This window comes from Ascaphus truei, chromosome 1 (genome assembly GCF_040206685.1).
Source record: "Ascaphus truei isolate aAscTru1 chromosome 1, aAscTru1.hap1, whole genome shotgun sequence".
Classification (NCBI taxonomy): Eukaryota; Metazoa; Chordata; class Amphibia; order Anura; family Ascaphidae; genus Ascaphus; species Ascaphus truei.
Genome location: NC_134483.1, coordinates 94,916,288 through 94,942,833, shown reverse-complemented (window position 1 = coordinate 94,942,833; position 26,546 = coordinate 94,916,288). Strand labels below are relative to the sequence as shown.

At 48.8% G+C, this 26,546-nt stretch overlaps 1 long non-coding RNA gene across 1 annotated transcript; it reads left to right on the top strand.

Moving 5' to 3' along the window:
* The first annotated feature begins 1,765 nt into the window (after positions 1-1,765).
* LOC142469314 (uncharacterized) lies at positions 1,766-24,989 on the top strand. The gene is made up of 2 exons (XR_012789019.1): positions 1,766-2,065; positions 24,639-24,989. It is a non-coding gene; the product is annotated as an uncharacterized LOC142469314 (long non-coding RNA).
* Positions 24,990-26,546: the final 1,557 nt, after the last annotated feature.

Here is a 26,546-nt window from a genome sequence, read left to right as displayed (position 1 = left end):
TGAACCGCTCACGTGACCTGGCCATCGCGAGACAAAGACGAAAAAATTTGTCTCACAAAAAACAGCCGCGCCGTTGCTCATGTGCGCGCACACACTCTATGGGCGCTCCTATAGATTTTAATGTGCGCTAAGCATGGACGCGGCCTTGGGCTGCGGCAAGGGTGGGAGAGCGCTCGCTGCCGCTCGAGTGCCGTGACATCAGGAGCTGGGCATTTCCTGGCCAGCCAGTTGCACGCTCGAGGGGGCGTGTCGGTGGGCACGGCCATGACGTCACGGAGCTGGTTCGCCCTCATTGGGCGTGCCGCTCACGTGGGGCGTCAGCGAGCGCGCAAATAACATTTGCTTGCTCTGCAAGCAGCTAAGCGCCGTGCAGCACGGGCGCTCGCTCACGCTGGCTACACACATTGCAGCAATGTGTTTCATCGTGGCCAGCGCGAGCGGGAGCGCCCGCTCAGCGCCACCCTGGACGAGGCCTAACTTTGCTATGTCCTTGCATAATGCTTAGAAGTATTCAAATCCTTCACTAATTCATGCAGAGTGAAATACCGTAGGTGCAAAGACTTTTGACACATTGATATTATCTTTATTAGCCTTATTGTAATATCACAGCAACTTTTAATAACCCCCAAAACGGCATAATCATCTTAGAATAACCTATTTCAATATAATAATAAAAAAACTAAAAAAAAAACAAAGATTAACATAAAGGTTATGCGTGTGGCTTCTACTTCCCTCATTTACTGCAGGCCGAAATAAGATTTAGAAACCGAAAAATGTCAACTTGTATATTAATTAATTTTTTTTTTTTTTAGTTTTGCAAGTTTAAACACTTTGGGGTTAACTAATATATTCCATTTAATATATTGGAGGTGTCCTCAGCAACAAACAGTGAAACAAAATAGACAGGGGACATATGAAGTTTGTTTGAATAAAGTATTTATCAGACAAACTTTTAATAAAATCCAATTTGCAAACTACCATTGCTGATCGAATCTGCGGTAAATATTTACAGCTGCCAAAGGATTGACAGCATTGTACTATAGATCTTATCTCAAAGTCAATAGAGGGGGCCCAGTTATTAACTTTGGAAAACATTTCATTCCATTTTATCCACAAATCTAGTGTACAGCTATACATCTTTGAGTTGGAACAACCCCAGCAGTAATTGCCTGGTTTGGAGATGTCTGGGAAGGCAAATTGTTGCCATCAGCACATCAAGATTTTCAGAAACATTGCGGGATAGACATACTTTAAAATTGTTGTAGGCCAACAATTTGCCAATACTGTTGAGAAGAAGAGATATACACACCGGCTGTAGATGCTAAGTTTGAGTGAGATAAATTGCAGAATTCAGAGTGAAAATGACTGTTAGACAAAGTAATTGTGCGACAGTGTAATAGGCGTTGATATTTTTGCGCTTTTCTTTGTTGTTGTGTCGTTCTGGAGTTCTATGACTTAAAGCTTTACGTGAAGCAGAAAGTTAAAGAGTTCTTGGGTTGCTTGCGAGAAGGGGAGAGTTAAATGAGGTCAAGTGAAAGATCGTCGAAGAGGCAGAGGGTATAAAAGAAGAGCAAAGCAAAGGGAAAGAGAGAAAACGACTGTAAAGGTGCAGCGAAGAAGCCAAAATCAAGGGAAGAAAACAAATACGAGATATACCAGGAAAAGCAGTTACGGCTGCCACAGCCACACCAGTGGAACCCCAAAACTGTTAGCACATCTTCAAATAGTTCAACAGGAATACCACGGAACATGTCATGCGGTACATGTATGTTGCCCTGACCAAGTACAGTACTTGCACATTTAAAACGTTTGTCACTTCTAATTGAGTTATTTTCAGCTCCTGCTAAGCACTGACCTCTCTGTGGGGGAATTTATTGGATGTGTGCCACTTGGCTACAATGAAAAAAGGGTGTGTGCCGAGCACGCGCATATTATGTGAAACTTCTTTGTCTTTTGTCAGTGAAATTGTGTATATCATTTTACAGTAGAGTCTCAGTGTTGTGGGAACGAGCTGGAGGAGGGAGCTGTGGAGTTTCCAGACCAGCCGACCGCACCTCACCCCAAGGTAAGTGTGTGTGTGTGGTGAGAGGGGTTCTTACCTTCTCTGGAGCGGCCCTCCTCCTACAGCGTCGCGTTCTCATGGCGATCCAACATCACATGAAGGTGCAACGTCATATGGTGACGTGTTGCCATGACAACGTGACGTCACATGGTGTGGCAACGCTGCAGGGGGAGGGCTACACTTCAAGGAATTGCCCGGGCAGACAGGTAAGCACAGTCCGCCCCTGCGTATCAGGGCTGAAAAGCAAAAAGTTTCATCTTACTTTGCAGCTCAACCCCTGTTTGGTGATGTCATTCTTCTGCATCTTTCTGTAAGCAGGGATGTTGGCTTTGAACATAGTGGGTGTGTGTAGGTGTTTGCGTCCGGCACTGCGCATGTGCTGGCGGCACCAACCGCCTCTGCATCCCAGAGAGAGGTCACCACTTAGTCTGAGGGCTTTATTAAATACAGGACATCGTGGGATGACATCTATTCTGAAGAATAACGTTTAGATATTTGTAATCTATGCAAGGAGACGGATGCAATAAGGCAAAACACTTGATGTCTTGGAGGAGGCAAGGGACAGATATATATGTGTTGCTCAATTTTAGGGATGAGCCGGTACTAGTCAGTCAAAATTAGCATTGGTACATTCAGCAAACATGCCTGAATCTATTGATATGACTCGCGTCTAGGAATTAGAGAAATTAAGTTATGAGTGGGCTTCTATATTCAGTGAGACTTTTAAATGTTGCAAAAGAGGAGTTTTTCTTTTAAGTCATAAAGCTGTCAAACCAATGACTGATTGATGACGCGGTGGGCTTATGCTGTTTCAATGGGGAAAAAATTGCAGTTTAGTCTCACCAAGGTAATATTAAAATCAGAATTCAGGAGAGGTGTGTCTGGGATCAGACACGTGAATTTTCATCTTTCTACACTATTGACCCCTTTGGGGAAAAACCTATGACATGGTAACGTACTGTATAGGGATTTCTGTTTTATCCTTTTATTTTAAGAAACTGGCCTGCATTTATTGTAACTTTGTTCTTGTAAGAAACTGGTCTGCATTTATTGTAACTTTTTTCTTGTAATAATCTTTTTCTGTAATCTAAGCATTGTATTTCTATATATATTAAAACAAAACTTTAATAAGTGATGCTTTTGGCTTTGAATGAACTGTTTGCATACTTTGTATAGAGTAAAGTACATTTTAGGACACATTTTGCTACAACAGATTTGTGTGTTGTATATAGTTTTTGTTTAATAAACAGGGACCTTAGACTCTGCAAATTTCATATTTGATATTTCTTGGGTGGTCGTAGCGAGTAGATATGATTGTGCATGATAATCGATTAAGGGGTAAATATGAACTAATTGAAAGGACCTTGCGGAGGAGAAAGGTGAGTTGAGTTAGCTAGAGTAGCCGTGTGTATTACTGTACCACTGGTTGCATATCTAAGTCATTTGCTCACAAGTATGCTCTTCATGACAGAAATATATATGTATGTGTGTGTGTGTGTGTGTGTGTGTGTGTGTGTATATATATGTGTATGTATTTATGTATGTATGTATATATATATATATATGTATATGTATGTATATTGGGAGGGATTGAGGGGAGATATTGTTCATTTGAGGGACGTTCACGAAAGGTGAGAAGTGGGTCAGCTACGTAGCTGCGTATTAACCCTTGTCCCATATGCAGGTCACGTGCTCACAGGTGAGCTACACGTGACCGCATACTTATCTCAATTTTAACCAAACATATTGCAGAGCCGTTTAAGTGACATACACGCGATTATCAGGTTTTTTAAAATGCTTCTGTGAACTCAGTAAAGTGGTTAATGATTGCTATAACTGCTTAGTATATAAAGGTTAAAAAAACTTTTTCCAGTTTTGCTAAATCTTGTTTTTCTGAGGTTCCCACACTAATAATCAACAGAACACCAGGGGTTTTGGGCCTTTATTAAAGTAGAGGTTCCTCTTTTGGTGTCTGTAGTTTGTTCCTGAGTGGATACTGATATTTTTCTGCCTCTGTTCTGACAATAAGAGAATCTTTACACTTGCTTAACGAAGCATATGAGTAGCACCGTGGATAATACTTGACACACGATACATAAAGCTTGGCCCCCTGCAGACGCACTTTACCAGAATGCCCTCCTACTGTCTCTGTACGTTCTCCCTACCAATTAGACTGTAAGCCTTTCAGAGCAGGGACTCCTCTTCCGAAATGTTATTTTTATGTCTGAAGCACTTATTCTCATGATCTGTTATTTGTATTATTTGTTATTTATATTATTGTCACATGTATTACTACTGTGAAGCGCTATGTACACTAATGGCGCTATATACTGTAAATAAAGACATACATACACACAGTTGGTGTGTAACTGTATTTATTGTTTTATATAGGAGCCTGGTCATCCTCAATGAACTGCTGCGGTTTTTCAGCAATGCAAAGTATTGTAGGAGGATGGCATGGATAAGCTGTTTACTTTCTGCCGGAGACTTTTAGCCCCAGTGCTGTAAGAAATTGCAATGCGTTCTATGCCTAGTCTAGCACAGGAAGGGATTATACATGGCTGCCAGTGTGAAAAGCAGAAGAGAGATAACATGACAAGGAATTGGCTTCATGATCATGGTTTATTTCATCCATGGTTTGTTTACTTTTAACTCAGAGCCATGCATGAAGAATTACTGTACATATAGAAACGTTTGGGTAAATCCATTTTATTGCAGTACAAGTAGACGACTTATCCGAAACTGGTTGATTTAAACGCCCCGTACGATTTGCATACTATACTACTGAAACATACATTACATTGCTTGCTTTGTTCCGGACTATTCATATGAATTTATCATTTATTACAGTGTTTCTTCGTTTCTCTTAAACTGTTTCATAACAGAAAATGGATAAGACCATGAAATCTTATCTTAATTGTTGTTTCTTATTTGGGGAAGAAATTATGCAGAGTTATTACAGATAATTAGCGCTGTGCGAAAGTTCGCTTCACAAACTTTTTTGCCCCATTTACTAGAAATGTGCATAGAGCCTGTTTGGTATCCATTCCTGTCGCAGTACTGAAGGCATGGCTCTCTCACAGCCACTCTAACAGATGGTGCTGGGGTGCCCTGATGCCCTTTGACACTCAGATGTGCTGAGGGCCTGTTGTTCAGCATCTTCCTCTTCCTCACACAGTGTAGTGCAGTGGGCAGAATTGGACTCCGGGTAGAAGTCGATGCCTCTTTGGGGATAGGTGCCCTTGCACACGCAGAGGTTAGGTTCTGTTGTTAAGTATCCTCCGCGTCACTGTGTAACGTCAGTCAGTAATCATCGGCACCACCATGCTGATTGCACAGCTGGATCTATAGAGTGATCACTTGGGCTCCATACAGTGCACTTCCTCACCTCTTTATATTGTTATAAATATGATTGCAGACAGAATCACTGGGAAATTGCGGCTCAGCTTGGCAATTACTAGCACTACCTGCCTGCAGAAAGTTTGCCTTAAGGAGCCCAGTAGATGCAAATTTCCTTCTGACAGTATCACTCGCTACCAACTCCAACTCGGTTAGGGCGTGCTTATAAGCGGCGCGACGGCTTGGTCACGATCGCTGGAAGTGCAGTCAATTTTATTTTTTCCAGTAACCGCAGCGCGACGTCGCTGTCGCCGGCACTTAAAGCGCAGCCTTAGTAATGTTTTGCTGTCTCCTGTGTCCTTTTTATGGTATTTGTAATAAAGAGTTTTAAGCATGTTTGCTGTAGAGGACACTTTTCTTACCATCTTTTTGTTTTAGTGTATAGTTAGTTACCAGTGCTTGTCCAATTTATGGGAATGTTGACAACTTTGCAAACATTTTACTAAGTGACAAAAGTCCACATTTTGCCAGCTTTTCAAATTTTGTTCGAAAGTGTCACATATCTCTACAAGGAACTCTGCATCCTCATTATTAAACTGCAACCTTTCTATAGTTCACCTAAGGGGAAAGAGATGCCACTCTGACACTGTCTCTAGCAGACAGTGATGCTGCTGAAGACCAAAGCAATGCTATGCCAGTTTGCTCTTAGGATGCAATTATAGTGGCCGCGTGCGACATCGCGCAGCGCGAGTACCAATGTGTGTTCCTCAATGAGGACGCCCGTAGTGCGCGAGCGCTGCCGAGCAACCGGCGGGTGATTTCTGAAAATACAATTTAATGTTTTTTTTGGCGCCAAGGCCGCATCACGTGAGCGGTTCAGCCAATGAGGGCGAACCAGCCTGGTGATGCGCCCGCCATGCCTCCCGATTACCTCCTGCCTCAGTGCATGTTTCGCGCTAGCGTCACGCCCGCGTGATGTCACACACTTGGTCGCGCACGCCACAACTATAACCGCGGCCTTAGTTCACCAAGAACTACATCAACTTTCAATACTATTTTATAGCTGAGACGTGGCATTGGAAATGCACAATGCTTTGAAAACTGACCATAAGAAAATGTTTATACCCAAAGCCTCTCATATTAATTATACGTTTGTATGTGTTTGCTCTGCTGCTTAGCCTAAAATGGGGGGGATGTCCAACACTTTAGGAAGCTTCACAATTAGCATGCAGAAGTAATTTCTTACAATAATGCTGTGTATTCTTTTATCCTTATTTTTCAGTAAACACGAGCAAGTCAAGTTTAGTTAGATGGTCAGGGAGCGGAACTAGAAATATACAGCATGTGAAAAATAATTCTGGAGGCAGTTAGTAAAAGAGTGAACTTGTGCGCTTTCTCGTCTCTGTTTAGTTTCCAAGGTGAAAGCTCTATTTTTTGGGTTTTCATGCTAACTATTAGAGAAACCTCTAATAAAATTGGGTCTTTGTTTTTCATTATTAAATAAGTATGCTGATGATTCCAAATAAATGCATGAGTACAGCCAAATAATAGGTGTCCCCGGTGGAGTGTTGTTTTTTTTAATATATATGTTTCCTTTTTAAGGAATAAAAGTAATATCTATAGAAATAGATACCATACGAGCAGTAATAGACAAAATTATATTGTGAACATGGGGGGGAAAAGTACCAATATTTCAGACCCATTATGGAACAGTCATCAGAGCTGACAACAGTTCCCATAAGAGCACCAAAACATTATTTCTATATATTGTTCAACACCAAATTGCTTTGGTTTTGTTTACCTTTTTAAGGGTTTTTTCACCTCTTTTTCACTTTGTATTCATTTACCCATCTGCAAAGAGAGAAGCAGTAGCTAGAGAGGTATATATATATTTTTTTGTGCCTATCCCTTTGTTTTATTTATAACCCCCCCCCCCCCTTTTGCTCACCGCCGCCGCTCGCGTGGTGGTGAGGGGGCATGTGCGCGGTTACCGGGGACGCGCGCGGGCCCCAGGCCCGCCCCATGTGACGCCAGGGAGCCAATAGGGCTGAAGTATTGCCCTGCAGGCAGGAAGAAGAGATACATTTCGCGCGCTGAGCCCACGCTAGTTCAGTTGGAGCTGGGAGCAAGAAGGGGAAGGAAGGGTGTAGGGAGCAAGTGGCTCCTGCACCAGGTAACGTTCCCCAGGTCCCAGACAGGCCCCAACTCCCCACTAGGTTAGTGGGTAATTAATAAGGGGCGGCCCGAGGTTAGGGACCCTGCCCTTAGGTTCGTGTGTGTGTGCGTCTTGTCAGTGTCACGGCTGTCAGTGCTGTGAGTGCTGACAAGAGGGCATCGTGTGTGCAGCACGTTCGCTGCAGGCACCAAGTAGGTTGCAGTGCGTTGCTGCAGGAGTTGTGAGTATCCGCTAGGAGTCAGGACCGGGAAGAGCTAGGGGAACGGATTAGGCCAGTAACCCCTAGGCCCCAGATAGGTTTTCACTCCCCAGCTTGTGGTGCTACAGGGACAGGCCCTAGGTTAGGGACCCTGTCACAGTAGTACTAGTGTTAGATAGGGACACAGCGGACACTGCGCTCCCAGAGAACAGACTTGGGCTCAAGTCTGTGCCCACAGAGACAGAGACTATCTCCAGGGTGGGATCGCCCCTGGTGGACCCATGCAAGGAAACATCAGATCAGACGGGATCACCAAGCGGCAGATCCTTTTCGAAGTCGCTTGCAGGCCCGAGTGCAGGAGCGCTCGGCAGGTATCTGTCAGGGTTCTGCTCGCCACAACCCAGGACCGGACCGCGAGGCTGAGGTGGGGTTGTAAAAGCACCGACCTGAGACCGCGCAGGCTGATCCGGATTGCGCAGTTCGTAGTCATATGTCGCAGGATCAGGATTGGAGAAGACAGCGTCGTCGTTGTACAAGCCAGGGTCAGAACAGGAGACGTCAGGATAAACATTGTTCATGCAAGAGTTCGGCAATAAGGAGATAGGAGAAACCCGCTTCAGCTTAGGAGCGCGGGGTTGGCCTTTGCGCGAGCGACGACCATGGCCCATGGTGCTGGTCACAGGAGATGGTAGGCAGACCAGAATAGCACACCGTCTAGCTGCACGGGTGCACCAGTGCTACAGCGCAAAAGTCCTGAGCGGGCAAGGGAATCCACTGTTACAGCGCAGGAACCAGGACACGGCCTCTCTATATTAGGGAAAGAGTAGGCCCCAGGAACCAGGAAGCTGTAGATACAGGGAAACCTCCGCTTCAGTGCAGGAATCCAGGAGACTGCAGAACGCAGGGACGAAACCACTACTTAGTGCAGGAATCCAGGAGGCTGAAGGACGCAGGAACGAATCTCTGCTTCAGCACAGGGGAACAAGCGGCTTGAAGGGAGCTGAAGGATGCAGGACGTAACCTGGAATCAGCATAGGAGAACAAACGGCTTGAAGGAAGCTGAAGGACGCAGGGCGTGACCTGGTATCAGCAAAGGGGAACAAGCGAGAGCTTGTGGCAAAACAGTTGACATCCAGTAAGGACTATGCTCGGCAAGGAGCATTATGGGCAAGCAATACTTAAAGGCCAGCGGGCCAATCCCCGGCGGGGGTGTGAAGGTACTGCCCCTAATGAGTGAATGCAAGTATAGTTTGCAATGAAAGGCTGCACAGCTGCAGTAGATACCAGAGGGAGTGTGTATTGCTTTGAGTGAATCCAGGCTGCAGCAAACCTCAGGAAAGCTGTTCCAGAACTGCACCGGTCTGCAAGGTAAGGTAACCAGTAAACCGTGGAGCGGATTCCTTACAGTACCCCCCCCTTCACGCGAGACCTCCGGGCGAACATGAGCACTCATAGAGTTGGAGGCCCGGGAATTGTTGCTGAACCGTCTAGGATTGGGGCTAGAGTCGTACTCCAGAGACTCATGATTAGTCCTTAGTGTACCCCCACCCCCCGGTGAGAACTTTGGCCAGACAGGACCATCCATGGGCCTTGGGGACATTGAGTTGTTCCTAAAATTCTTTAGGTAGAAAGGGCATCCGTAAACGAGCAGTTCTTTGGTGAGTACAGTTCTAGGATATAAGATTGATGGAGGAAACATCCTTGGTACATGGCTTGCCTCGCAAAATGTCTTGGAAATCCAGGGCTGTGAAGAACCAGAGAGTTCCAGAGCAAAAACGGTAGAAGAACCCCCACTGAAAGCCCAGTCCTTAATAAAGAAACCTGAATCTAGGATCCGCGGCCCTGATAGTTGATCGAATACACCAGGAGAAACTTTGTAACAGAAAAAGTCTTGGCTGACCACTGCATGTTGGAATTTGCGAGGAATTTTTCCTCTAGAAGGCTCCCAGGTAATGGTTAGTAAGGGTATAGGCTGGTTAGAAGCATCTCCCGGTATTGGTATGGAAGGTGACAAGGCAAGCAGTAAACCAGGCATAGGGACCGAAATCTTGGGATACGTACAGAGTATTTCCAACTGAGAGGAAATAACAGGGGCAACCGAAAATTCCGAGGGACAAAACCATGGTTTAGCAGGAGCAGAGAAGCAAACAACAGTAGAGCTCTCCAATACTGGGAAATCTTCATTGGGAGATAATATTGTCAGTGAATCAGGAATAGTCCTTGGGATCTTCAAATCAGTAGCTTGAGAAAAAGGCAGAGCCAGGGTAGTGGTGGGAGGGAAGCTAACATCAGAAGCTGAAGTCTGTACCTCAGTGACAGGGCCCTGAGAATCAACAAGCAGCAAGTATGAACTATGAAAACTCTTAATGACATGCACCTTAGGAGTACAAAGAGTCTTCTCTAAAACTGCAATGGCCCTAACCACAGGGGTACCTAACCTGACAAAAACATGAATTGGTGTGTTTTCTAGTGCAAAATCTCTGATCACAGGACTCCTAACCGATAGTGAGGGTATCTGGGTTTGATTAGGGAAAAAATCAGATGTATTGATAAGTGACATAGAAACACTTACTGAGATTCTAAATTTGCTGGACATGTGAGAAAAAATACCCTTTAAGACAGGAGCTTTAATCTCCCCCCCGAGTAACCCCATGTTTGCTGGGACATATTTAGACACAGTACTGAGGGACTGGGTTTCAGCAAAGGCAGGACAGCTAAAAAGCTCAGATTTAAACCCCAGGACTTGTAATATGTGCATGGTGTCCTCAGACAGTACTAAGGGAGTGACCGCAGATATGCTGATCCCCAAAGGATTAGCCTGGAGAGAGAAATCAGGAGAGCCCCCAGACAGGATACCCCTTATAGAAAGAGCCTCAGAATCAGAAGGAGAATCATTACCTCTCAGAGTCTCAAAACTAGTAAGACACAATTCAGCGAAAAGGGAAACAGTATGCAAGCTTTTTACTGATCTATATGAAAAAGCGTCACTTTTGGGAGAAAACCGTGCGTCCGCAAACATTCCTGGGAACACAATATGAACCCCAGGAGAGACATACAGACTACTGTATGCCTTTAACCCTAAGCTTAAAGAGGAGGAGAACTCAGACAGTACACGGGGGTTAATCATAACTGTACTGGTCTCTGAAGTAGGTATTTGGTAAGGAATGTCTGGGAAACCAGAACTTACTGCAGACTCCATAATGTGGGAACTATGCGCTGAAGCAGGGATCACCGCTATGTGGGCGACAGGCTGGTTCAGTGAAATACCCGGGAGAAGGAACTCTGCGACTAAGCTTAGGGAAAAACCTGACTCCTGAATACATTTACAAGGAACCAGAACTTTAGCCGAAGTCTCCGGAGACGAAACTGCGGAAACTTGAGCTGAAGCAGGGGATTTATAGCAAAGAATATCTAGAGACTCCGTACGGTTATGGGAATCCCTCAATGCAACCTCTGCTGTCTGACTTGTGGACTCATTCTCTGAGGCTACAACGAAGGCATTAACTTGGAGGCAGCAAGAATTTACAGGGGTTAATGCAGACAATGCCTGAGAGTAATACATAGGTAACCTTTTCTCTGTATTAGAAGAGAGCAGGAATCTCTCGTCTGAAGCTAGGGGCATGACCGTGGCTGACAGAGAACAGGGATTTACCAAAGGAAACTCAGAGAGCTGCCCCACAGAGGTTAATACAGAAATAACCCTGGGAACAGAACTTAGGGATTCTTTCTCTGACGGGGAAAGCGCGCAGGACTGTCTAGCAGAGTTTAAAGCTGGGAAACCCTCAAGACCTAGAGAGAGGGATTCAAAGCTAGAAATAGGAGAACTAAGGGACTTATTCTCTGATACAAGAACCTTAGTGTTAGTTAGTGACACATATGTGTTCTCCAAGGGGACCTCACAGGACTGATCGGCAGGGGTTAATGTAGACATATCATTAGTGTCAGGGAACCCGGGCATACAATCAGAGCTTGGGACTGTGGCAGTTACTACGTTGGGAGATATTGGTAATAGTTCTGTTTGGTCATCTCCCGGAGAGAGAGATACGTCCCCCGGTTTAGCAACAGGACTGGTAGCCGAGGGATACCGCCAAACGACGGCGTGAGCGGCTAAGAGACGATCCTGTTTTAACAAGCAATCATCCAATGCACGGGAAAGTAAATGCAGCGTCTCGTGAGCGAGAGCCACCATGACGGAAGGTTCCGGGAATACTATAGGAATGTCCAAGGATAAAGTCAGGGCATTGAGTGTACTACAGGCGTTGACCAGTTCCACAGGACTCAGCTCCTCCCCAGTTAAAGGGGAATCAGGGGAGCAAGCAATGTTAGCAATGGCCAAAAGACGGGCCAGGTACTGTTTTAAGTCTCTGAGGCAGTAAGCCTTATAAACCAGATTATTACGGCATTTCTTTTGCAAGGGAGTCAAGCCCTCCAACATAAACGGATCTTCCATCAGAGGTATTATATCGCACAAATAATTATTCTCAAACTGGGACTGGTCTACAGGCTGGGACAGGTTTTTAGGAAAAAACTTACCAACCCACACCTCAGCGGGGTCCGAGTTTGTAGGGCCGAGCATACTGTCAGGGTTCTGCTCGCCACAAACCAGGACCGGACCGCGAGGCTGAGGTGGGGTTGTAAAAGCACCGACCTGAGACCGCGCAGGCTGATCCGGATTGCGCAGTTCGTAGTCATATGTCGCAGGATCAGGATTGGAGAAGACAGCGTCGTCGTTGTACAAGCCAGGGTCAGAACAGGAGACGTCAGGATAAACATTGTTCATGCAAGAGTTCGGCAATAAGGAGATAGGAGAAACCCGCTTCAGCTTAGGAGCGCGGGGTTGGCCTTTGCGCGAGCGACGACCATGGCCCATGGTGCTGGTCACAGGAGATGGTAGGCAGACCAGAATAGCACACCGTCTAGCTGCACGGGTGCACCAGTGCTACAGCGCAAAAGTCCTGAGCGGGCAAGGGAATCCACTGTTACAGCGCAGGAACCAGGACACGGCCTCTCTATATTAGGGAAAGAGTAGGCCCCAGGAACCAGGAAGCTGTAGATACAGGGAAACCTCCGCTTCAGTGCAGGAATCCAGGAGACTGCAGAACGCAGGGACGAAACCACTACTTAGTGCAGGAATCCAGGAGGCTGAAGGACGCAGGAACGAATCTCTGCTTCAGCACAGGGGAACAAGCGGCTTGAAGGGAGCTGAAGGATGCAGGACGTAACCTGGAATCAGCATAGGAGAACAAACGGCTTGAAGGAAGCTGAAGGACGCAGGGCGTGACCTGGTATCAGCAAAGGGGAACAAGCGAGAGCTTGTGGCAAAACAGTTGACATCCAGTAAGGACTATGCTCGGCAAGGAGCATTATGGGCAAGCAATACTTAAAGGCCAGCGGGCCAATCCCCGGCGGGGGTGTGAAGGTACTGCCCCTAATGAGTGAATGCAAGTATAGTTTGCAATGAAAGGCTGCACAGCTGCAGTAGATACCAGAGGGAGTGTGTATTGCTTTGAGTGAATCCAGGCTGCAGCAAACCTCAGGAAAGCTGTTCCAGAACTGCACCGGTCTGCAAGGTAAGGTAACCAGTAAACCGTGGAGCGGATTCCTTACAGTATCTCCATAAGTGCACCAACGTATCCCAACATATCACAACTACACATAGTGGCAGCGCTGACCACGGGACAAGGGGGTTGGGCTGTGGACCCAGTGTGGGGATATACGGTGACTGTGGAGTTACTCTCTGGAGGGAATGTTATAAGTGTGTGTTATTACCTGCATATATATTCTGCGTTACAGTAAACTGGTTATATACATCCATGAGTACGTGGTTATTGTATATGCGGGTCCTTGTAGGCAACCTTCTACATCCCTAGAACCCTACACAGGTGGAGGCGCTGAAACCGAGAACGTTCCAGAGGATTCACCCCAGGCTCTCACTGGCGGAGGCTCAAACCTCCTGTGAGCCTGACAGGTATAACGCACCACACCTGGTAACATATAGGTTCCCCCCACATTCACTGTATCTGCGATTGGGGGTGGGAGAATACCCGTTACATATATATATATATATATAAATATATATATATATATATATATATATATATATATATTTGCATATTTCTGGTGCGCCTATCCCTTTGTTATTTTTGTACAGCACCTCATACACACTCTAATAACAGCACCATGTCTAGTAGTGTGTGCCGCAATCCCCCAATATATAAAGGAATTAGGGCACACAATACTAGACTACTGGAGAACTTTGGGCATATATGTGCATTTTGGACCCAATAAACCACTTTTATGTGATTATCTCTTGTGCTGTGCCAGTATATTGGATCTCTAGGGATCCTCGCAGGATATATATATATATATATACAGTTAGGTCCGGAAATAACTGGACATTGACACAATTTTGATAATTTTGGCTCTGTATGCCACCACAATGGATTTGAAATGAAACAACCGAGATGCAATAGAAGTGCAGACTTTCAGCTTTAATTCAAGGGGTTGAACAAAAATATCGTATGAAACGTTTAAGAATTGCAACCATTTTCATACACAGTCCCCTTATTTCAGGGGCTCAAATGTAATTGGACCAATTAACACAATCCATAAATAAAATGTTCATTTTTAGTACTTTGTCGAGAATCCTTTGCAGACAATGGCTGCTTGAAGTCTGGAACGCATGGACATCACCAAACGCTGGGTTTCCCCTTCTTTGTGATGCTTTGCCAGGCCTTTACTGCAGCTGTCTTCAGTTGTTGTTTGTTCGTGGGTCTTTCTGCCTTAAGTTTTGTCTTCAGCAAGTGAAATGCATGCTCGATCGGGTTGAGATCAGGTGATTGACTTGGCCATTGCAGAATATTCCACTTCTTTGCCTTAAAAAACTCCTGGGTTTCTTTCGCAGTATGTTTTGGGTCATTGTCCATCTGTAAAGTGAAGCGCCGTCCAATCAACTTTGCTGAATTTGGCTGAATCTTAGCAGACAATATATCCCTATACGCTTCAGAATTCATCCGGCTGATTCTGTCTTCTGTCACATCATCAATAAACACTAGTAACCCAGTGCCATTGTAAGCCATGCATGCCCATGCCATCACACTGCCTCCACCGTGTTTTACAGATGATGTAGTATGCTTCAGATCATGAGCTGTTCCAAGCCTTCTCCATACTTTTTTCTTCCCATCATTCTGGTACAGGTTGATCTTAGTTTCATCTGTCCAAAGAATGCTGTTCCAGAACTGGGCTGGCTTTTTTAGATATTGTTTGGCAAAGTCTAATCTGGCCTTTCTATTCTTGAGGCTTATGAATGGTTTGCACCTTGTGGTGAACCCTCTGTATTTGCTCTTGTGAAGTCTTCTCTCTATGGTAGACTTGGATAATGATATGCCTACCTCCTGTAGAGTGTTCTTCACTTGGCTGGATGTTGTGAATGGGGTTTTCTTTACCATGGAAAGGATCCTACGATCATCCACCACTGTTGTCTTCCGTGGACATCCAGGCCTTTTTGTGTTGCAGAGCTCACCAGTTTGTTCTTTTTTTCTTAGAATGTATGAAACTGTTGATTTGGCCACTCCTAATGTTACTGCTATCTCTCTGATGGGTTTTCTTCTTTTTTTTTTGCAGCCTAAGGATGCCCTGTTTCACTTGCATTGAGAGCTCCTTTGACCACATGTTGTGGGTTCACAGCAACAGCTTCCAAATGCGAATGCCACACCTGGAATCAACTCCAGACCTTTTACCTGCTTAATTGATGATGAAATAACGAAGGAATAGCCCACACCTGTCCATGAAACAGCTTTTGAGTCAATTGTCCAATTACTTTTGGTCCCTTGAAAAAGAGGGGGCTACATATTAAAGAGATGTAATTCCTAAACCCTTCCTCCAATTTGGATGTGAATACCCTCAAATTAAAGATGATAGACTGCACTTTAAGTCCATATTCATTATTTAACTGTAACTTGAATTTATTTGGGTACACAGCCGAAATAACAAAACTTGTATCAGTGTCCAGTTGTTTCCGGACCTAACTGTATATGTATTCAGTAAGGCAGTTGGCACTCGCGTGGAGTTGGAGTAGATGTTGGTGCTTATCCCTTAGAGGTAAGATAGATAAGGTGTTTTCACTGGACAGCCGTGCAGAAAAACAAGACCACACACAAAGGTAGTAGTTAAAAAAACTGTATTGAAGTACGTGGCACACACACCGATGTTTCAGTCTTCACAGAGGGACTTTTCTCAAGGCACTCCCTCGGTGTGTGTGGCACGTACTTCAATACAGTTTTTTTGAACTACTACCTTTATGTGCTGTCTCGTTTATATATATATATATATACTAGCTGATAAAACCGGCGTTGCCCGTGATTGCTGGGGCGGGGGGCGTGGAGGTGCGGGGAAGGGCAGGGAGGGGGGCGAAGGGCAGGGAGGGGGGCGAAGGGCAGAGAGGGGGGCGAAGGGCAGGGAGGGGGGAGAGAGGGCGAAGGGCAGGGAGGGGGGAGAGGGGGCGAAGTGGGAGAGGGGGCGAAGGGCAGGGAGGGGGGAGAGGGGGCGAAGGGCAGGGAGGGGGGAGAGGGTTCGAAGGGGAGGGAGGGGGGAGTTTGGGGGGAGGGGCAGGGAGGGGGCAAAGGGCAGGGAGGGGGCGAAGGGCAGGGAGGGGGAGAAAGGGCGAAGGGCAGGGAGGGGCGAAGGGCAGGGAGGGGGCGAAGGGCAGGGAGGGGGCGAAGGGCAGGGAGGGGGCGAAGGGTAGGGAGGGGGCAAAGGGGCGAAGGGCAGGGAGGGGGCAAAGGGGCGAAGGGCAGGGAGGGGGCGAAGGGCAGAGAGGGCGCGAAGGGCAGAGAGGGGGTGAAGGGGCGAAGGGCAGGGAGTGGGCGAAGGGCAGGGAGGGGGCAAAGGGCAGGGAGGGGGTGAAGTGGCGAAGGGCAGGGAGGGGGCGAAGGGCAGGGAGGGGGCGAAGGGGCGAAGGGCAGGGAGGGGAAGAAGGGGCGAAGGGCAGGGAGGGGGTGAAGAGGCGAAGGGCAGGAGGGGGCGAAGGGCAGGGAGGGGGCGAAGGGCAGCGAGGGGGCGAAGGGCAGGGAGGGGGCGAAGGGCAGGGAGGGGGCGAAGGGCAGGGAGGGGGCAAAGGGCAGGGAGAGGGCGAAGGGCAGGGAGGGGGCGAAGGGCAGGGAGAGGGCGAAGGGCAGGGAGGGGGCGAAGGGCAGGGAGGGGGCGAAGGGCAGGGAGAGGGCGAAGGGCAGGGAGGGGGCAAAGGGCAGGGAGGGTGGGGGCGAAGGGCGGGGAGAGTGGGGGCGAAGGGCAGGGAGGGTGGGGGCTAAGGGCAGGGAGGGTGGGGGCGAAGGGCAGGGTGTGTGTGTGTGTGAAGGGCAGGGGCAGGGGGTGAAGGGCCAGGGGTGGGGGGGGGGTGAAGGGCAGGGCCGGGGGTGGGGGGGTGAAGGGCAGGGGCGGGGGGGGGTGAAGGGCAGGGCCGGGGGTGGGGGGGTGAAGGGCAGGGCAGGGGGGGTGAAGGGCAGGGCCGGGGGCGGTGAAGGGCAGGGCCGGGGGTGGGGGGGGTTAAGGGCAGGGCCGGGGGGGGGTGAAGGGCAGGGCCGGGGGGGGTGTGAAGGGCAGGGCCATGGGGGGTGAAGGGCAGGGCCGGGGGGTGCAGGGCTGGGGGGGGGGTGAAGGGCAGAGCTGGGGGAGGGTGAAGGGCAGGGCCAAGGGGGTGAAGGGCAGGGCCGGGGGGTGGGGTGGTTGAAGGGCGGAAGGGCAGGGCCGGGGGGGGGTGGTTGAAGGGCGGAAGGGCCGGGGTGGGGGTGAAGGGCAGGGCCGGGGGGGGGTGAAGGACAGGGCCGTGGGGGTGAAGGGCAGGGCCGGGGGGGGGGTGAAGGGCAGGGCCGGGGGGGGGGTGAAGGGCAGGGCCGGGGGGGGGTGAAGGGCAGGGCTGGGGGGGTGAAGGGCAGGGCCGGGGGGGGTGAAGGGCAGGGCCGGGGGGGTGGTTGAAGGGCGGAAGGGCAGGGCCTGGGGGGGGGGAAAGGGCAGGGCCGGGGGGGGTGAAGGGCAGGGCCAGGGGGGGGTGAAGGGCCGGGCCAGGGGGGGGTGAAGGGCCGGGGGGGGGGTGGGTGAAGGGCCGGGGGGGTGGGTGAAGGGCCGTGGGGGGTGGGTGGTAGGTAAAGGGCCGGTGGTGGGTGATGGGTGAAGGGCCGGGGAGGGGGTGGGTGAAGGGCCGGGGAGGGGGTGGGTGAAGGGCCGGGGGGGGGGGTGAAGGGCTGGGGGGGGGGTGAAGGGCCGGGGGGGGTGAAGGGCCGGGGGGGTGAAGGGCCAGGGGGGGTGAAGAGCCAAGGGGGGTTGAAGGGCCGGGCCGGGGGGGGTGAAGGGCAGGGCCAGGGGGGGTGAAGGGCAGGGCCGGGGGGGGGGTGAAGGGCCGGGGGAGGGGGGTGAAGGGCTGGGCCAGGGGGGTGAAGGGCTGGGCCAGGGGGGGTGAAGGGCCATGGGGGGTGGGTGGTAGGTGAAGTGCCGTGGGGGGTGGGTGGTAGGTGAAGGGCCGGTGGGGGGGTGGTGGGTGAAGGGCCGGGGGGGTGGGGTGGTGAAGGGCCACGGGGTGGGGGGTGAAGGGCCAGGGGGGGGGGTGAAGGGCCGGGGGAGGGTGAAGGGCCAGGGGGTGGGTGAAGGGCCGGGGGGGTGAAGGGCCGGGCCGGGGGGGTTGAAGGGCCGGGCCGGGGGGGGGGGGGGTGAAGGGCCGGGGGGGTTGAAGGGCCGGGCGGGGGTGAAGGGCCGGGCCAGGGGGGGGGGGTGAAGGGCCGGGCCAGGGGGGTGAAGGGCCGGGCCAGGGGGGTTGAAAGATCCCTTCCCCTGCGTTTAGTTACCTCGCACCGGGCCACGCTCCTCCTTTTCCTCGGGTTCCTCAGCGGTCTCCGTTCCCCCCGGCGATGTGGAGCTGAGACGCTCAGGTGAGGAGGTGGTGTGGGCAGCCGACCCGTACAGCTCCCGACTGAGAGAGCTGGGGACGCGGCCTCTAGGCCTTAAGGTGAGAGCGGCGAGAGCGTGCTCTTGGGGGGGGGGGGGGAGCGGTCTGTGGGAGGGAGCACCGAGGGAGAGGGTGAGCGCTGGGAGAGGGTGAGCGCCGGGAGAGAGGGTGATCTTTGTGTGGTCCCACGGAGTGGTGATAGGGGGTGGTTCCGTTGTTGCGGGCCAGCCACCGGGAAGGGCGGAGGGGTGAGAGGGTGGATGGGCGAGGGTGGATGGGCGAGGGTGGGTGGTCAAGGCCGGGCAGCTGTTGAGGAGGGCCAGGGGGGGGGGGGTGGTTGTGTGTGTGTGTCTCTCTCCTTTGGCCCGTCACTCCGCCTCAGGCCAATGAGAGGTGTGCGGGGGCGGGCGGGCCAAGGGAGCCATCTCATTGGCCTGAGGCGGAGTGACGGGCCAAAGCTCCAATGCGATTGCCGCTAGGGACAGAGGACACGCAGACAGGCATACAGTGCTTTCAAAAATATATAGTAGATATATATATATATATATATGTGTCAAACGTGAAGTGCTTGAAGGGAGGTATATAGGACCCGGCACCTTCCTAGGCTCCTACCCTTTCTCCTCTCCTGGGGACTAGTTAATGGGCTGCTGCTTTAAAAAAGCAGTTCAAGCAGCTCCCTAGCCCTTCTATTCCCAGAGAGAGAGAGAGAGAGAGAGACACATGTAGCGCATTTTCCCCACCCCCTGCGAGATGTGTGGCTACGGTATATGTGTGGTGCTATACCTGTGGCGTACAGGAGGTCTGAGTCTCCACTACTAGGAACCTGGGGTAAACCTGAGTGATCATTCGGTAGCGCCTCCACCTGTAATGGGATTCTACTGTGTGGAATGACCCCGTTACAGGACAATAAAGAATGCACACGTGTAAAGCATAACAGTTTACTATACACAGCATAAACAATACTAATTATTATATACACCCTCACAGACCTCACAAGGCCGTAACCCCTCACCGTGCCTCCCTAACACCGTGTCCATACCCCGTGGGGTTTGCCCCAATATGCTGAGATGCTCCAGGCACTGGACTGTCCCATTGTCCCCCAAGAGCCAATCCACCCAAATGTGTGAGACAGCGCTGCCCCACTAAAGTGTTGAGTTGGTGCACTGGTGAGTTGGGTACATGCCGGGTGTGTCCACACCCGGGCGCGCAGATGAAGATGGGATCAACGGATCCGAAGTGCTGAACCGCGAACCCTCCACCTCTATGTTGGGTGGTGTCCCGCCAGGATGGTGTCACCATGAAGAGTGTCCTTTGCTGGAGGTGGTGATCTGGTACCAGACCACTGGATGCCAGGATGCAGCATGTCCTTGCTGTGTCCCTCACTATTATGCTACAGAGGGCAGTGTCCCTATCTATGAGCCTGTCCTTGCAGCAATCACAAGCTGAGGGGAGTTGGGGCCTAATAGGGTGTATTTGGCCTAGTGCAGGTGCCACAGACATCTGCACACACATCCTACCCCTTTCTTGTCCCAGCTCCAATGGGCGTGCTCACAGCGCCCGCAATGTATCAATCCCCATAGCAGGGGAATCCTGGTGCCCTATTGGCTATTGCACGGCATGTGATTAGTACTCTCAAAGCCTTCTTTGAACTGTAGTTCCCTTGCAGCAGCTCCACATCTCTTGGCCGCCCTGCAGCACTCTACGCATGCGCGACTGCACTGTGCATGCGCAAAGCTTCGGTGATGGCCGCCGCAACTGGGAACATCCCTGCGCATGCGCAAAACATCACCACGCACACACGCACCAACATGGTGGCGCCCTGCAGTGGGAGCTGCCGGTAGCCTCCGGCGAGCCCGTCGCCCGCTCATACCTCCTCTGCAATGCTGCCTGCTGTAGCGGAGGTAAACAGAGCTTACTGTGACTGATCCGCTGCTTCACACAAATGTACAGGACTCTGTGTTGGCAAAGAGCTTAGGTCTCTGACTTGTAGTCAGTAATTAACAAAGTGTCAGTTAGCGCTCCCGAGAGGAGTTAGGTATTTTGTTTATGTTTGTGTTTTGTGCCCTGCTGATAATAAACCTGATAAGTGAACCCTATGTTTCCTGCCTTTCACCTGGGAGAAAAGACCCTGCAAAGTGACTGAGGTGTCACACTATATAACTTATAAATACCAAATAATGTTACCTAAAAACATGACTGTATTGACTTGTATTTATTTATTTGTAAAATGTTTTACCAGGAAGTAATTCATTGAGTTACCTCTCGTTTTCAAGTATGTCCTGGGCACAGAGTTATGATGACAAATACAGTTACATTAAGTAAGCAGGGTTATACATTATATACAAGACATTGCATGGACAGGTTGTGATAGCTGTTAGGGACCCACCTAAGAGTTCTCCATAGATGAAATGATAGTGTATAGCTATTTCAAAACCTCAAAGGTCTACAAGTGGAGTAGTGACAGGATTTGTATAGATTAGCGAGAGCCAAGTGTACTAGGTATCAGAGGTGGACAATTAGTGGAGCTGTGAAGAGGCATTAGGCTCTTAGGCAAACATATTCACTGAGATGGGGAACGGGAATTGTATAATAGGTTACCATTAAGTGTCATAAACCAAGTCTATTGATTCTAGCCATCTGTGGTTATTCATATTTTTTTACGTCAACAGGAAATTCTTGATGGTAATGCCTTGTCAACTCTATTGCACTTTAATGAATAACCCCCTGGTCTTTTGAGTCCAGATGTAGGTTGTATGTTGATTCACATCGCTGCCTTTCCTGTGCATTTTGACAGTGTACTTTGTGTACCAGTATAGAGAAGTTGGACATTGATGGTCCTACTAGAGAAAAAGTACTGTCCCATAGCTGTTCTTGTGTTAGAACCTGATATGGTAAATGTGTGGTGTTTCATTCTGGTCTGAGGGGCTGTTTCATTTCCCAAACATAATTAATATTGCTGCTTTACCTACATTTTATGATCTTTGCATGCTGATCTTATTGTTTTGGGGATGGTGGTTGCTGTGCATATGTTTGCACGTTTTACATTTCTTGTGATTGCAGGGCTAGGATCCCTGTGCTACTTTTGTCTGGTTGGATGTTAGTCCTGCTTTTAATCAGGATGTTGGAATTATCTTTTAAGCTATAATGACTAGCTCTAGGAAGTTCATTTTCACCTTCCATCCGCAGAAAACAGGGGTTGTAGATCTTTGGTTATCCACCTGCAGTACCCTGCTAGAATCTTTCCCCTTGCCCTGTATGGCCTTGGTCCCGCTGCATCCGGTGGCGCGTGCGGCCGCGTGCGCGTGCTCCACCAGCCCCTTACCTGCAATCTGTTGGTCCCCGCTGCCTCCTCCCTCCGTGGCTCACTACGTGCTGTGACGCGTCAGCCGGCCAGCGCTACCAGAAGATGGTGTTCTGGAGCGTTGACGCGTCACATGGTGCACGTGTGAGCCAATGAGGAGGTAAGCAGGGGAGCAGGGAAGGAGCTCGTAGGGAGGTGGCCTGTTGAGCTGTGTGTCATGGCTTGTTTTTTTTTTTTTTTGCCGGATCAGTTTCATTCAGGAGGAGGGAGCCTCAGCCCGCGATGAGGAACCCGCGGGTCAATTGATTTTCCCAAGCTACTTAAGTGCCAGAGCGTGATCGTATCTCCGGGCTCCTGCACACTGGAGGAGCGGAGGGGGATACGAACGGACGGACCCTCCGTTCAAACCACGCCCCCCCCTCCCCCGCTCAAACCACGCCCCCCTCCCACTCCTGCTCCCGCTCCCTACAGACCGCAGATAGCGGTCTGTGCCTCTCAGCGCGTTGCCTGCATGCAGTGCGGGCGCGCTGACTGAGGGAGCGGGGCCTTAGCCTAAGTCAGCCCTAGTAAGCTGCAGGCAGAGCCAGGGATAACTAGTCACCGGGATAGGCAGGTGAAATAGTTTCCCCTTTGTTTCGTTTATGTTGCCACTTCCAGGCACATCCTGCTTGTGAGCAGTTGGATCACCTGACAGGATGAGGACCTTGCTACAGCAAGATCTGCCCAGATACCGGGGGCAGAATTATGGCCACTCCTCCTATATCAAAATGGGGATCCATCATAATTAAGTGGTTCTAGCTTGACTATCCAGGGGGAGAGGGAGTTCCTTAAGAGTTCCTTGCATTAGGAGATCTAGGGGTACTCAAGGGAATGCACCACAACAGTATTCCATTACTTCAGGCAAGAAGAAAAGGGAAAAACTTCCTTCTTGTTGGAACAGACAGGGATGAGTTTCCTGAATGTAGGGTACTTGAATTAAGGACCAAGAGAGGCTACTCTTGCAAGGAGGGGAGGGGGGGGGTGAATCCAAACCCCACGTTCAATGAAAGGCGTGAGGTCTTAATTCTGCATTGACTACATGGAACTCCTGTCTGGAGGGGGACCCAATGTGCACTGAAAACCTGTCCTGATTGATGATAAATCTGTTCTATTGTTCTATGGTGGAATAATGCCCCGTATGCTGAACCAACAATAACCCTGGATGCTGAACCACCAATGTTAAAAGTTCCTGGCACCCTTTTCTATTTCTTCTGCCTCTTCACTACACTCCTAACAAACCTGGCCTGAACCCATGGAGAGAGACCCTGAGATTAAAGGTAACCCGCAGAGCTAACACTCTAGTAGAACATGTCTAAACCCTGTCTGGAAAGATCAGAGACTGTGTGTGAGTTATGTGACAACCTATCTGTGGCAGCTGGGGGGGATAGGTATGTTGCACGCCTTTCAGTTATGCGATAATGGGGTTTGTAGGTTAGAACCAGAGGTATCAATTCAGTCTTTTTGTTCTTCATGCTAGAACACATTTTTTCTCTTGCTCCATATGGATATTTTGGAGTGAGTTGAGGTGTTACCACTTGTATTGGCATTTTAGTAGATCCTGTGGTATCTAGGGTCTGGGTAAAAATACCAGATTTGCTCGTGTGCCTGGAATAGAATCTGGTTTTATGTAAATATCTATGATAGTCGGCGAGTTTTCTGCAGATGGCTGTTTCAATGTAACCATCTACTTTTATGATGATTGGAAATCTAAGATATAAATAATCCATGGTCCGTTTTATAGAATGGTGGAAGCTGTCGAAGTGCTTGGAAAAACTGTCTGAATGACTGGTCGCCTTTAGTATAGATAATACATCTATCAGCTAGATATCTGACGTACATCATGTGTCCATGGTCTTATTCTTCCTCAAGCCTGGCCATGAAGAGGTTGGCATACTTTGTGGCCATGCCCATGATTTGTGGTGTCTGTCACCAAAAAAATTAATTGTTGCGAGACTGAATTCTTTTGGTTTAGTGATCATGATGTCAGGGAGGTTTTGTATGCGAGTACTTTGTAGAAATCTCTGGCAGACAGCAATACCACCCTTTGGTTGTCCAAATAAATGGAATTCAGACAAATAAGGCAGATGACTAAATAATAAACACAATAGATAGAAGAGAAGCCGAGACGCAGACAGGTTAATATGTTGAGGCACGGATTGTGTACTACTGCTTTAAAACTGATCGTTACTGTGATGAACTGGTGAGATTTTTATTGAATCTAGCTACGAAAGGGATGAAAAAAGATGAGTCACAGATAGAAATTCTATCCTTCTGTTAAATTGCTTCACGGCTTCTCTGCCAGCAATGCTTTAACCAGTTATTACAATGAATTGGAGTGCTTTTCAACGGTTAGATAATTATTTTTAATTCTACTGTACAGTACAAAAATACTCTTATCTGGAGATGAAAATACAGGTATGGGGTCATAATAGTAATATCAGTCAAATTGCCGTTTTAGACAGCGTTTGTTCAATGACGCATTATAGCTTCAATTATACTATGACTTTACAGCTGTCAGAAGTGTTTTCCTTGGTGAATTAAAATTTCAAGCGTGTAGCTCAATATAAATTCTTTTATCTCCTTTAGTGGCAGATGGGCTTGCAACACTGAAGAGTTAAAGCAACAATTCCCTCAAATTACTTATTTCTTGGTGTTGACCTGGCACCTTCGGCAGGCTGTGAATGTCTTACAACTAGATATCTCTGGTCAGCTGCTATGGACCCACAAAGCCATGGGGTAAAACAATGAACATGGTCTACAACAGCCAATCAGTGCGCAGAACATCAAAGGGACACGCTCCTTCACTTACTGGCTCACCAACATGACATTGGCAACACTCCGTTTCATCTCCTGGTGGAAAGTAATTGTCGGCCCTACTTTGAGGGATCCCCAGCTCAGGTTACTACTACTACAAAAATAAAAAGATAAATGCAGTTACATATTGAGCCATTTGTATGCTATATTTTCAATCCGTTTTCAATAACTGTGTTTTTTTTTTTAAAGTTTAAAATTGAATCATTACAATATATTACATGACCATCTAAAACCATGTTCTCAAAAAAAAAAACCCATCCTTTTCCTGTTGGGGTAACTCAAGATATGAGAATTGAATCTCAGTGAGACCAGTTGTACTTAGCGGCTTGAGAAACTAGAATGACGTTAGTAAAAAGGTCTCTGTGTCACTCACAAGCCTCTTGATTGCTGGATCTGGACCATGGTAAAAAAAAACTATTTTGAAGTCTATGGAAAAAAAGCTCTCTGCTGCCTGGTGAGTTAAAAAAAAAAGTGTGAATAAACAGCAGAGGTTGCCATGTGAACAATACTGCAAGTTTTGAGCATATTAAAATAAAAATTACAACAAAATCAAGAACAAGAAAAAGAAAATGACAAGATGGAAATCTGCTTTAAACGAGTTCACTTCCAAGATCGGGTTATTATTGAGAGGAAGTACACCCTTAAATAAATGTTGATTTCCCACATCCTTAGGCTAAGGCCCCGGTCAAGGCGCTGTAATGCGCGCCCGCGCTTTTGGCTGCGCGTTCCGGCGATTCCCCGGTCTGCAGCTCACTGCAGGAGCAGAGACCGGGGGGCCGTGGCGGAGGAGTGACGGGGGCGTGGCCATGACGTCACCCGGCAGGTTCGCCCTCATTGGCTGAACCGCCGGGGGCGTGCCTAGCCGCTCGACGCGAGTTCCTGCTCTCAATTCTATTGAGAGCAGGAGTAGCTCTCGCGCGAGCGCTGCGGCCCCCCCTCGCAGCGGGCCCGGCGCCATTGCGGGGAGGGCTCTCGTGAGCGCAGCGTCTGCCACAGCGGACGCTATAGCAGGCAGCGGGGGCAAGGCCTTATGGCCACTAGATGCTCATTGGAAAAAAGCAGTCTATCCCACCAAAATCACATTTGTTTAATCGGCTAAATGGAAAACTCACTGGTTTCCTAAGAAATTCTGGTTCCAGATTTTAAAGCAGGGTCAGCAGGACCCAACATACATTCAATCCTTCAGTAATTCTCTCATGGGTGGCCAACTCAAGGACCACCAACAGGTTATGTTTAAAGGATATCCCTGCTTTTGCACAGATGGCTCAATCAGTGTCTCAGTCAAAGACTGAGCCACCTCCGTTGAAGCGGGGATATCCTGAAAACCTGACCAGTTTGTGGTCCTTGAGGACTGGAGTTGACCACTCCTGCCCTAGCTAGTTTAATCAGTAGCCATGAAAGCTGTATGATGCACTCTCCCTTTAAATAATAACCTTATTGTATTAATAAACCAAATAAGCATGCCAGACACCGGTATAATTAAAGTGGGGGTAAGGCCACAGCACATTTATTAAATAACAAACAACATTTCTTTCCATATGCACTGAAATCTTAACCCTTCGCCTCCTAGCCAATAAAGAACACCCTAAACCACGGCTCTGCTCCCCAGCCAGGAAACGAGCAAAGTAAACTACATTAGCCGCTTCATAAACACCTGGTAACTTGAAAAAACGTCCCCAG